General features: G+C 40.5%; 1 pseudogene; it reads right to left on the bottom strand.

Annotated features, from left to right (window-relative positions):
• Positions 1–9,137: 9,137 nt before the first annotated feature.
• On the bottom strand, positions 9,138–9,661 carry LOC114703955 (annotated as a pseudogene).
• Positions 9,662–10,746: the final 1,085 nt, after the last annotated feature.

The raw sequence follows: 10,746 nt of genomic DNA, 5'->3' as shown, positions 1-10,746 counted from the left end.
CTGGTACCAACTGGTATCATATTTAGGGTTATGGTTGCTCTTAGGAGACACCAATACCATGGCAAATCTTATTTAAAAAAACATTTAATAGGGTGGCTCATTTACATTTTCAGAGGCTCAGTACATTATCATCATGATGGAGAGCATGGTGGCACGTAGGAGGATGTGGTGCAGGAGCTGAGAATACTACATCTGTAGACTCTTAGGATCGGCCCAGTGTCCTGGCATCATCTTATGTAAAGTCTCCTTTAAGAGAAAAACCTTCCCCGTTCTCTTTCTTCTTCCTCTCTCCCTCTCTTCACAAAACTGCACCTCCGCTTTCCTTCTCTCTCTCTCTCTCTCTCTCTCTCTCTCTCTCTCTCTCTCTCTCATCTTCACTCTCTCCGTGTCTCTCTCTTCTCCCTCTCTCCTCTGTCTTCCCTCTCCCCTTCCCCTTAATAATAAAAGTTTTCACATGGATTTCATGTCTGCATGGTGTAAGTAAGTTTTCCCCATGCCACACTGCTGCTCATTGCATCTGCATGGCTTGTCTCTCACCCACCAAGCACTTTGGCTCAAACCCACCAAGGCCTCTTGCATGCAGTTTCACATGCTGCATGACTTGTCAGCCCCCCTCCTCTGGCACCAGAAGCACCAGCCACAGTAAAATGCAGCAGGCTGAGATCTAGGAGGTAGGCTATGTACATGCTGCCAAAGTTGGGACCAAGGAAGTAATCCACAACGATAATAAACAAATCCCTGGGGTTAAACTTTAGATTATTTGAACTACTGTAGCTAGATTGTGGTTATGCTCTGTTTTCTCTCTCTTAAAATAAAGGAAAGTACTTTATTTTTGATGTTGCAGGAAGATATTTGAGAGATTTTAAACCTTTTCTTAACAGTTCCACACATTTAAATGTATAAGGCTATGTCCAACTTGTCAGCTCAATATGTATATATTGAGTCAATAGGTATATAAGTGAGTCAAGCCTCACTTCTTCTAAAACTACTAGGTCTCCTGATTAAAAAAATGTTCTAAGATATGAAAATCCATGCAAGCTTTGAGGGTTTCAGAAAATGATACAGGATACAAATACCAGCTACAAAGGTATAAATAGATGATTTAAATGCTTCAGATTACTTTCCCCTTCTATGATATTCTTATATTAAGTTTAAATTTTATTTATTTAAATTTTAAATATTCTTATATTAAGTTTAAATTTTAACGTTGATTCTGATGCTGTTTTCATTATAAGCTCAAAAGTTTATATTTTTTGGTTGTCTTATAAATACAAAGGTATAAGTTTATTCCCACTGTTTTAAAAATAGATTCCCATTACATACTTTTCCATGATACAGCTTGAGTTTTCTCTACCTGTCCAATTACTAAGACTATGGGCCTAAAAGGTCAGAATATGCTCATAAATTTTAACTTCTGTTCCTGGTTTAAATTTGTCTCAACAGGTTTCCACTTGGCTGGCAGACACATCCAAGCATTAGTTGCTAACTGCAACCTGCTAACTTTAATCTGTGAGCCATTGACTTACTAAAAGCTGATATGGACAATCTAGCCAATATAAATGCTCCTTGTTGCCAACTTGGTCAAATCAGATGCTTCTGAGAAATGCCCCATTATCCAAATTCCCTCCTTAACTTTGATTAGCCTGTCAACCTTGTTGGGCTCTGACCATCTGCATGCATCCCATTTCAGCTTCAAGCAGCTATAGAAGAAAGTACATTGTCCCTGCTCTCAAAACAGGCTGAAAGCAAAACTCCCTCACATAGGGGACAAAATAGCTACATACTAGGAAACTGGGCACAGAGTTGTCAATTAATAGATTTATTGACTCAAATGGTTCTTCAGTACGATAAGACACTTGACCTTCTTCATGGAAAACAAATGAGGTATTATAGGACCTTAAGAAATGATTGTTTCTATATAAGTCATTCAGGATTATAATCTGGCTGTACTCAAAGATCAGAACTATAGAGCCTAAAACATGATAGCACAAGAATGTGTGTCTAGCCTTCTTGTCTTTATTAATTTTGTTAATCTATAACTAATTGGAAAAACTGTATGTCCAGATTTAATGTATATAAACTCTCAAAGTTAAGCCTAAATAACATTTGATTTTGTTCTCCAACCTCACTGTGATGCAGACTGCCACGTGGCTGGAAGCCATAAAAATACATTTAGTTCTAGTGGTCTCTCTGTTCATTTTATCTCCTTCTAGATTAAGGAAGTAACAAGTATCAAATAACTTGGGTTGGTAAAAAAATTTATTCATTCAGATTAACAAAAGCTAACTTAGAGATTTACACCTGTCTTTGCCAAGTGTCTAATACCAAGCTTCTAGAGGATTTAAATGAATGGTGACATAGGTTTAATAATAAAGGTATTTGTTAAACAAAATATATATTCTATAATGGAGTTTCTGGTCTCCAGAGAAGGTCTTTTTCTCAGAGTTGGGCCACACCTCAACACACAAGCCCCTTTTCTCCTGTTCCCATTTGGCCGTGGGATCTTTCCCCTGTTACTCTTTTTTGCTTTCTTAGGAGACAGTAAGTCCTAGTCTTATGAAAGTTGCTAACATATTAGAGACTGTTAAGGAACATAAGCTGATAGCCATCCGTAACTAATGAACAGACAGTCCTCAAATGCTCAGAGATATGCAGAATATGGTATTTAAAAATCTTCAATTAAATATCTTTTTTTGTGATAGAGAGACATGCTAGCTTCTGACAGCACCTTTATTTACTCCAAAGAAGATGGATGGGCGCAGGAGAACCTCCACATGGAACTTGCTCCAGAGTGACAGCATCAGCAACTGAGCTGACCACAGAAGAGTCTTCACCCAGAACTTGCTCCAGAGGGGCAGCACCAGCCACTGAGCAAAAACTGCCCTTTACCTCAACTACTTCCTTTGATGTCAATTGCTGCCAGGGTCTTCTTCGGACCTTGGATGACAGGAGTCTGGGAATCCATTACCTCTCTTTTTCCTAGACAAGGTAAGCTGGTCCTTCCCACCTGTCCCTACCCCACAACTTTTGAATCTTCTGAGGCCTGGAAGGCCAAGGCTTGGCAGATGAATACTGATGTTATTTCCCTGAGACCTGTGCCCTCAATGATCATGGATGTCCCTGGGGTGGCCATCTAGGTAGTCAGCATGTAAGTCTCTGTCACTTTCAGCACTAACTCAGGTAAAATTTATTTTTCTCAGATCTCTAGTGTCATTTGAAAACTAGGTTTTGTCAGTTCCAAAGCTTTAGGATTTTTTTTTATGTGAAGATAAGAAAGCTGTCTCACTTCTGTTCACTCACTTATCCTCAGATCTGATGATGTTTGCCAGTTTTAGGTCTCTCCCACAACTCCAAGACTACAAGCATCTTGGGAGCTCATTAGTAAGTTTCCTGATAAAAATACAGACAAGTATGACTCATTCATAGACTTCATGGTACAGAATGAACCAGTTTCAGATGCAACTTTGGAGTTTCAAAGTTTTAGTATTGATAAATGCACTTCTATTAAACTGACAGAGCACTGATTACAAGCATTATTTTTTATTTTTTTCATTTTTTAAATTTATTTATTAAATTTAATTTTACATATCAGCCATGGATTCCCTTGTTCTCCCCCTCCCCCCAACTCTTCCTGCTCCCCTCTACCTTCCCCCCAGCCCACCTCCCATTTACATCTCCTTCAGGGTAAAGACTCCCCTGAGGATTGAGTTCAACCTAGTAGATTCAGTCCAGGCAGGTCCAGTCCCCTCCTCCTAGCCTGAGCCAAGTGTCCCTGTATAAGCCCCAGGTTCCATACAGCCACCTCATGCGCTTAGGACAGGACCTGGTCCCACTATCTTAATGCCTCCCAAGCAGATCAAGCTAATCAACTGTCTTATTACCCGGAGGGCCTGATCCAGTTAGGGGATCCTCAGCTATTGGTTCATAGTTCATGTGTTTCCTTTCATTTGTATATTTGTCCCTAGCTTTTTCCAAACTTGGTCTCAACAATTCTCGCTCATACAAACCCTCCTCTTTCTCACCAATTGGACTCCTAGAGCGCCCCCTGCGGCCTGACCGTGGATCTCTGCATCCAGTTCCCTCAGTCATTGGATGGGGTTTCTAGCACGACAATTAGGATGTTTGGTGTAGATGTAACCAACCGTCTTATTAAATAAGAAACACAGAAACAATGTAAAAGAGAAAGCCAAGAGGTCAGAGCTCAGAGCTAAAATCTCACCCTTCCTCCTCTGTGTCCCAGCTTCTCGAAAAGAGAGCTATTTCCTTGTGTGTCCATAGGTTCAAAGTCATTCTGCCTACTCATTGATTGTAAACCCAAACACGTGACTGCCTCGTCACTGTCTGTATGTACAACCCTCTAGGTCTTAAAGACGTATGTCTCCAATGCTGGCTGTATCCCTGAACACACAGAGATCTATGGGATTAAAGGCGTGTGCCACCACCGCCATGCTCTTTCTATGGCTCTGATAGCTCTGACCCCCCGGGCAACTTTATTTATTAACATACAATCAAAATCACATTTCAGTACAATTAGAATACCACTACAGTTTGGCCAGGGGGCCTTCGAATACTTCAGAGATCTATTCAGAGGGCCTGATGCCTTTGGGGACCAATCAGCCTTTGGTTCATAGTTTATGTGTTTCTATTCGTTTGGATATTTGTCCCTGTGCTTTATCCAACCTTGGTTTCAACAATTCTCACTCATATAAACCCTTCTCTTTCTCGTTAATTGGACTCCCGGAGCTCCACCCAGAACCTAGCCATGGATCTCTGCATCCGGGATTCCTCAGTCCTTGGATAGGGTTTCTGACATGACTATTAGGGTGTTTGGCCATCCCATCAACACAGTAGGTCAGTTCTGGCTGTCTCTCGACCATTTCCAGCCGTCTATTGTGGGGGTATCTTTGTGGATTTCTGTGGGCCTCTCTAGCACTTTGTTTCTTCCTTTTCTCATGTGGTCTTCATTTACCATGGTCTCCTATTCCTTGTTCTCCATCTCTGTTCTTGATCCTGATCCAGCTGGGATCTCCTGCTCCCACAGGCTCTCTTTCCCTCGACCCTCGCCCTTCATTACTCCCACTCATGTCCAGGTTGCTCATGTAGATCTCAGCCATTTCTCCATCATTGGGCAATCCTCGTGTCTTTCTTGGGGTTCTATTTTCCAGGTAGCCTCCCTGGTGATGTGAGTAGCAGTCCACTCATCCTTGTTCCACCTCTAGTATCCTCCTATGAGTGAGTACATACCATATTTGTCTTTCTGAGTCTGGGTTACCTCACTCAGGATGATTTTTTTTCTAGATCCATCCATTTGCCTGCAAACCTCATGATGTCATTGTTTTTTTCTGCTGAGTAGTATTCCATTGTGTATATGTGCCATAATTTATTTATCCATTCTTCAGTTGAAGGGCATCTAGGTTGTTTCCAGGTTTTGGATATTACAAACAATGCTGATATGAACATAGGTGAGCAAGTGCTCTTGTGGTATGATTGAGCATTTCTTGGGTATATGCCCAGGAGTGGTATAGCTGGATCTTGGGGGAGATTGATTTCCAATTTTCTAAGAAATCGTCATATTGATTTCCAAGGTGATTGTACAAGCTTGCATTGCCACCAGCAGTGGAGGAGAGTTCCCCTAGTTCTACTTCCTCTCCAGCATAAAGTGTCTTCAGTGTTTTTGATCTTAGCCATTCTGACAGGCATAAGGTGGTATCTCAGAGTTGTTTTGATTTGCATTTCCCTGATGATTAGGGATGTTGAGCAATTCCTTAAATGTCTTTCAGCCATTTGAGTTTCCTCTGTTGAGAATTCTCTTTTAGTTCTATAGCCCATTTCTTAATTGGACTGTTGGTCGTTTTGATGTCTAATTTCTTGAGTTCCTTATATATTCTGGATATAAGTCCTTTGTCAGAGGTAGGGTTGGGAGAGATCTTTTCCCATTTTGTAGGCTGTCGCTTTGCCTTGTTGATCATAACTTTTGCTCTACAAAAGCTTCTCAGTTTCAAGAGGTCCCATTGATTGATTGTTTCTCTCAGTGTCTGTGCTACTGGTGCTATATTTAGGAAGTGATCTCCTATGCCAATGCGTTCAAGACTACTTCCTACTTTCTCCTCTTCTATCAGGTTCAGAGTAGCTGGATTTATGTTGAGGTCCTTGATCCACTTGGACAAGTTTTGTGCACGGTGACAGATATGGATCTATTTGCAGCCTTCTACATGTTGATATCCAGTTATGCCAGCACCATTTGTTGAAGATGCTTTCTTTTTTCCATTGTACAGCTTAGGCTTCTTTGTCAAAAATTATATGTTCATAGGTGTGCGGGTTAATGTCAGGGTCTTCAATTTGATTCCATTGGTCCACATGTCAGTTTTTGTGCCAATATTAAGCTGTTTTTATTACTGTAGCTCTATAGGAGAGCTTGAAGTCAGGGATCGTGACGCCTCCAGAGGTTGTTTTATTGTACAGGATTCTTTTGGTTATCCTGGGTTTTTTGTTTTTCCATATGAAGTTGAGTATTATTCTTTCCAGGTCTGTGAAGAATTGTGTTGGTATTTTGATGGGGATTGCATTGAATCTGTAGATTGCTTTTGGTAAAATTGCCATTTTTACTATGTTGGTCCTGCCCATCCATGAGCATGGGAGATCTTTCCATTTTCTGACATCTTTTTCAATTTCTTTTTTCAGGTACTTAAAGTTCTTGTCATATAGGTCCTTCCCTTGCTTGGTTAGTGTTACCCCAAGGTATTTTAGGTCATTTGTGGCTATTGTAAATCGTGATGTTTCTCTGATTTCCTTCTCTGCTTCTTTGTCTATTGTATATAGGAGGGCTACTGATTTTTTTGAGTTGATCTTGTATCCTGCTATGTTGCTGAAGGTGTTTATAAGCTTTATCAGTTCCTTGGTGGAACCTTTGGGGTCACTCAAGTATACTATCATATCATCTGCAAATAGGGAAAGCTTAACTTCTTCCTTTATAATTTGTATCCCCTTAAAATCCTCATGTTGTCTTATTGCTCTGGCTAGAACTTCAAATACTATATTGAATAAGTATAGGGAGAGCAGACAACCTTGCCTCATTCCTGATTTTAGTGGAATTGCTTTGAGTTTATCTCCATTTCATTTGATGTTGGCTGTTGACTTGATGTAAATTGCCTTTATTATGTTTAGGTATGTTCCCTGTATTCCTGATCGCTCCAAGACTTTTATCATAAGGGGGTGTTGGATTTTGTCAAATGCCTTTTCTGCATCTAGTGAGATGATCATGTGGGTTTTTTTCTATGAGTTTGTTTATATGGTATATTACATTGATGGACTTTTGTATGTTGAACCACACTTGCATCCCTGGGATGAAGCCTACTTGATCATGGTAGATAATTGTTTGATGTGTTCTTGGAGTCTGTTTGCAAGTATTTTATTGAGTATTTTTGCATCAATGTTCATGAGGGAGATCGGTCTGTAGTTCTCTTTCTTTGTTTTATCCTTGTTTGGTTTAGGAAACAGTGTAATTGTGGCCTCATAGAAGGAGTTTGGTAATGTTCCTTCTGTTTCTATTGTGTGGAACAATTTAGAGAGTATTGGTATTAACTCTTTTTTTATTTTTACCATCACCTTTATTATTCAAACACCAACCAAATTGTCATCAGTTTATTTAGGTTTTAACCAAGAAATCCACAAAATGCAAACCTGACAGTCAGTGCTTCATAAAATGGGTGCCCCCACCCCACTGTGGGGCTTTGTGAAACAGGATTTCATGGTGCTTACAACAGCTTCAAAACTTGCCATGTAGCTGAAGATGGCATTAAACTCTGATCCTCTTTCCTCTTCCTCCCAAATGCTAGATTACAAACAAGCCTCCATGCCCACCCTAAATTTTTCAACAGTTTAGCTTATACATTTTAATTATGGGGATTTGATGGCCTCAGGCTGGTTCTCATTGGTCCATGTGCTAAATATCATACAACCAAGCACACACATGAAAACAGTAAAATATTACATAATCAAGAAGATGCCTAATTCTCACAGGCATACTGCAGAGCAAGTAACACAGAGATAGCCACAATTCATAATGCATATGGAGAACTAAAGTTGGAAAAAAAGGGCTATGTTCTGGGATGCAGTGAAGGGACATTCAGAAGCTTCACAGACGAGATGGCTACCCCAGACTAGGCAGGGAGTGGACGTCAATGCGTGTGCCCAGGGATTCAAGGCTCCAGAAAACAAAATGGGCAAGATCAAAAACAAGCTGGAGATGCACTGACTGTTCAAGAGGTATAGAATATTTTGTTTTGAGTAAAGAGAGGTACTCTACTCTGAAAAAAAATAAGTAACAAGCATATAAAACTCAGACAATCCAAGCCAGCCTTTTGCCCTCAGACCTCACCTGTGCCTTCCTGCGACTCCATTCCTTACACTGACCATCACAGCACATGCTCCTGATGTGTGTGCCTTCAAGACAATGAAAAAGGACCCAGAAAACGCAGCTTACCGCAGATAAAACCCAACATTAAGGTAAGCATCCTCCTGTAATAAAATATGCCCGTGGCAGCATATTTTAACCACTTTTGACACACATGCAAAAAATGCTCACCCTGTGCCCCTCTGGAAGCATGGCATTGTTGAGTCAGATTCCTTGTGAGGTAGTTCAAAGTTTTGAAACAGCAAATCTACAGATTTGCCTATACTACCATGGGTGGTTGTTAAGGTTGACACCAAACTCTATATCCCCTGACTTCTCAAACTATTATAAATCTTTTCCTTCAGGCTGTACCAAATTCACAACTAAAATAAGCCAAAGAGATGAAGGCACAAAATGACAAATGTTGTCAAAACAAATGGCAAAGGCCTTGTGAGGATGTGTGTGATCACCCTCACAGTCCAAACTTCCCTAAAGAATTAAAAACCAAACCAACAAACTTTACTTGGTTTATCAATGCTTCAGGTATTTTATAAAGTAAGAGAACTAGAGAAGCTGAGGCAGGGGAATTGTAGGTTCAAGGTCAGCCAGGGCTTCCTATTTAAATCATACCTTATAAATAATAAAGAAATCATAAAAATGGGAAGAACATAAACTAACACCATGGCACTACCCCAGAGTTTCTCCAGTACAGCATGTCTAGAAGGAAAGATGCCTGGCAGGATCGCAAGGCTGCATGGCAGCCCAGTGTGCTCTCAGGTCTGCTTCAGGGGTGCAGGAATATTGGCAGATGCTTGCTCAAGGAAGGCCAAGGAGCCCTGTGGCATTTCCGCCAGTTTCATTGATGTTGTCCAGCATCTGCTGCCAATGCCTCAGTTTTGTCAAGTGCTTCTGGACCAGCGCATCTTTCCACTGCAGTTCACTCCTTAATTCTGAGACATCCTCTTTGATAACTTGATCCGGTTTCTGGACAGACAACTGCAACCTTTTTGTAAGAAAAAACCTTCTGTCTGTCTTGCAATGTCCAAAAAGTTCTGAATACACTGATCAACACCAGTTGGAATTTCTTCCTGATCAGTTCCATTGACGTAATCCTGACTCACAAGGGAAGCAAAGCAAGTCTCTGCTGTTGGACGATCTCAAGGCCCCAGGTGCTGCCTGCAGAAGCGATGCCTGGTCTGGGAGCCCCGTTGGGGGAGGCGGGGGACTGGGTGGCTGCCCGGAGAACATCCCGCCAAGAGACCCTGCCATCCCTGCAATGGTGGGCGGAAACCGATATTAACTCTTCTTTGAAGATCTGGTAGAATTCTGTGCTGAAACCGTCTGGTCCTGGGATTTTTTTTTGGTTGGGAGACTTTTAATGACTGTTTCTATTTCCTTAGGGGTTATTGGACTATTTAAATAGTTTATCTGGTCTTGATTTAACTTAGGTACGTGGTAACTATCCAGAAAATTGTCCATTTCTTTTAGGTTTTCCAGTTTTGTGGAGTAGAGCTTTTTGAAATATGACCTGATAATTCTCTGGATTTCCTCAATGTCTGTTGTTATGTCCCACTTTTCATTTCTGATTTTGTTGATTCGGATTCTCTCTCTCTGTCTTTCGGTTAGTTTGGATAGGGGCTTGTATATCTTGTTGATTTTCCAAAGAACCAACTCTTTGTTTCATTAATTTTTTGTATTGTTCTTTTAGTTTCTATTTTATTGATTTCACCTCTCACTTTGATAATTTCATGGTGTCTGTTCTTCCTGGGAGACTTTGCTTCTTCTTGTTCTAGAGCTTTCAGGTGTGCTGTTAAGTCACTAGTATGAGATTTCTCCAACTTCTTTATGTAAGCATTTAGTGCTATGAATTTCCCTCTTAGCACTGCTTTCATAGTGTGCCATAAGTTTCGGTATGTGGTGTCTTCATTTTCATTGATCTCTAGGAAGTCTTTAATTTCTTTCTTTATTTCTTCCTTAACCCATTGGTGATTCAGTTGAGCATTATTCAGTTTCCATGAGATTGTAGGTTTTCTGTAGTTTTTGTTGTTGAAATCTAACTTTAAACCTTGGTGGTCTGATAGAACACAGGAGGTTATTCCATTTGTTTTGAATCTGTTGAGATTTGCTTTGTGGCCAAGTATGTGGTCGATTTTAGAGAAAGTTCCATGGGGTGCTGAGAAGAAATTATATTCTTTCTTGTTAGGATGGAATGCTCTGTAGATATCTATTAGGTCCATTTGGGTCATGACATCTACATTATTTCTCTGTTAAGTTTCAATTTGGGAGATCTGTCCAGTGGTGAAAGTGGAGTGTTGAGATCTCCCAGTATTAATGTGTGGGGTTTTATATGTGGT

The sequence above is a fragment of the Peromyscus leucopus genome, chromosome 1 (genome assembly GCF_004664715.2).
Source record: "Peromyscus leucopus breed LL Stock chromosome 1, UCI_PerLeu_2.1, whole genome shotgun sequence".
Lineage (NCBI taxonomy): Eukaryota > Metazoa > Chordata > Mammalia > Rodentia > Cricetidae > Peromyscus > Peromyscus leucopus.
The sequence above is the reverse complement of the archived record's forward strand: the minus strand, read 5'-3'. Positions and strand labels throughout refer to the sequence as shown.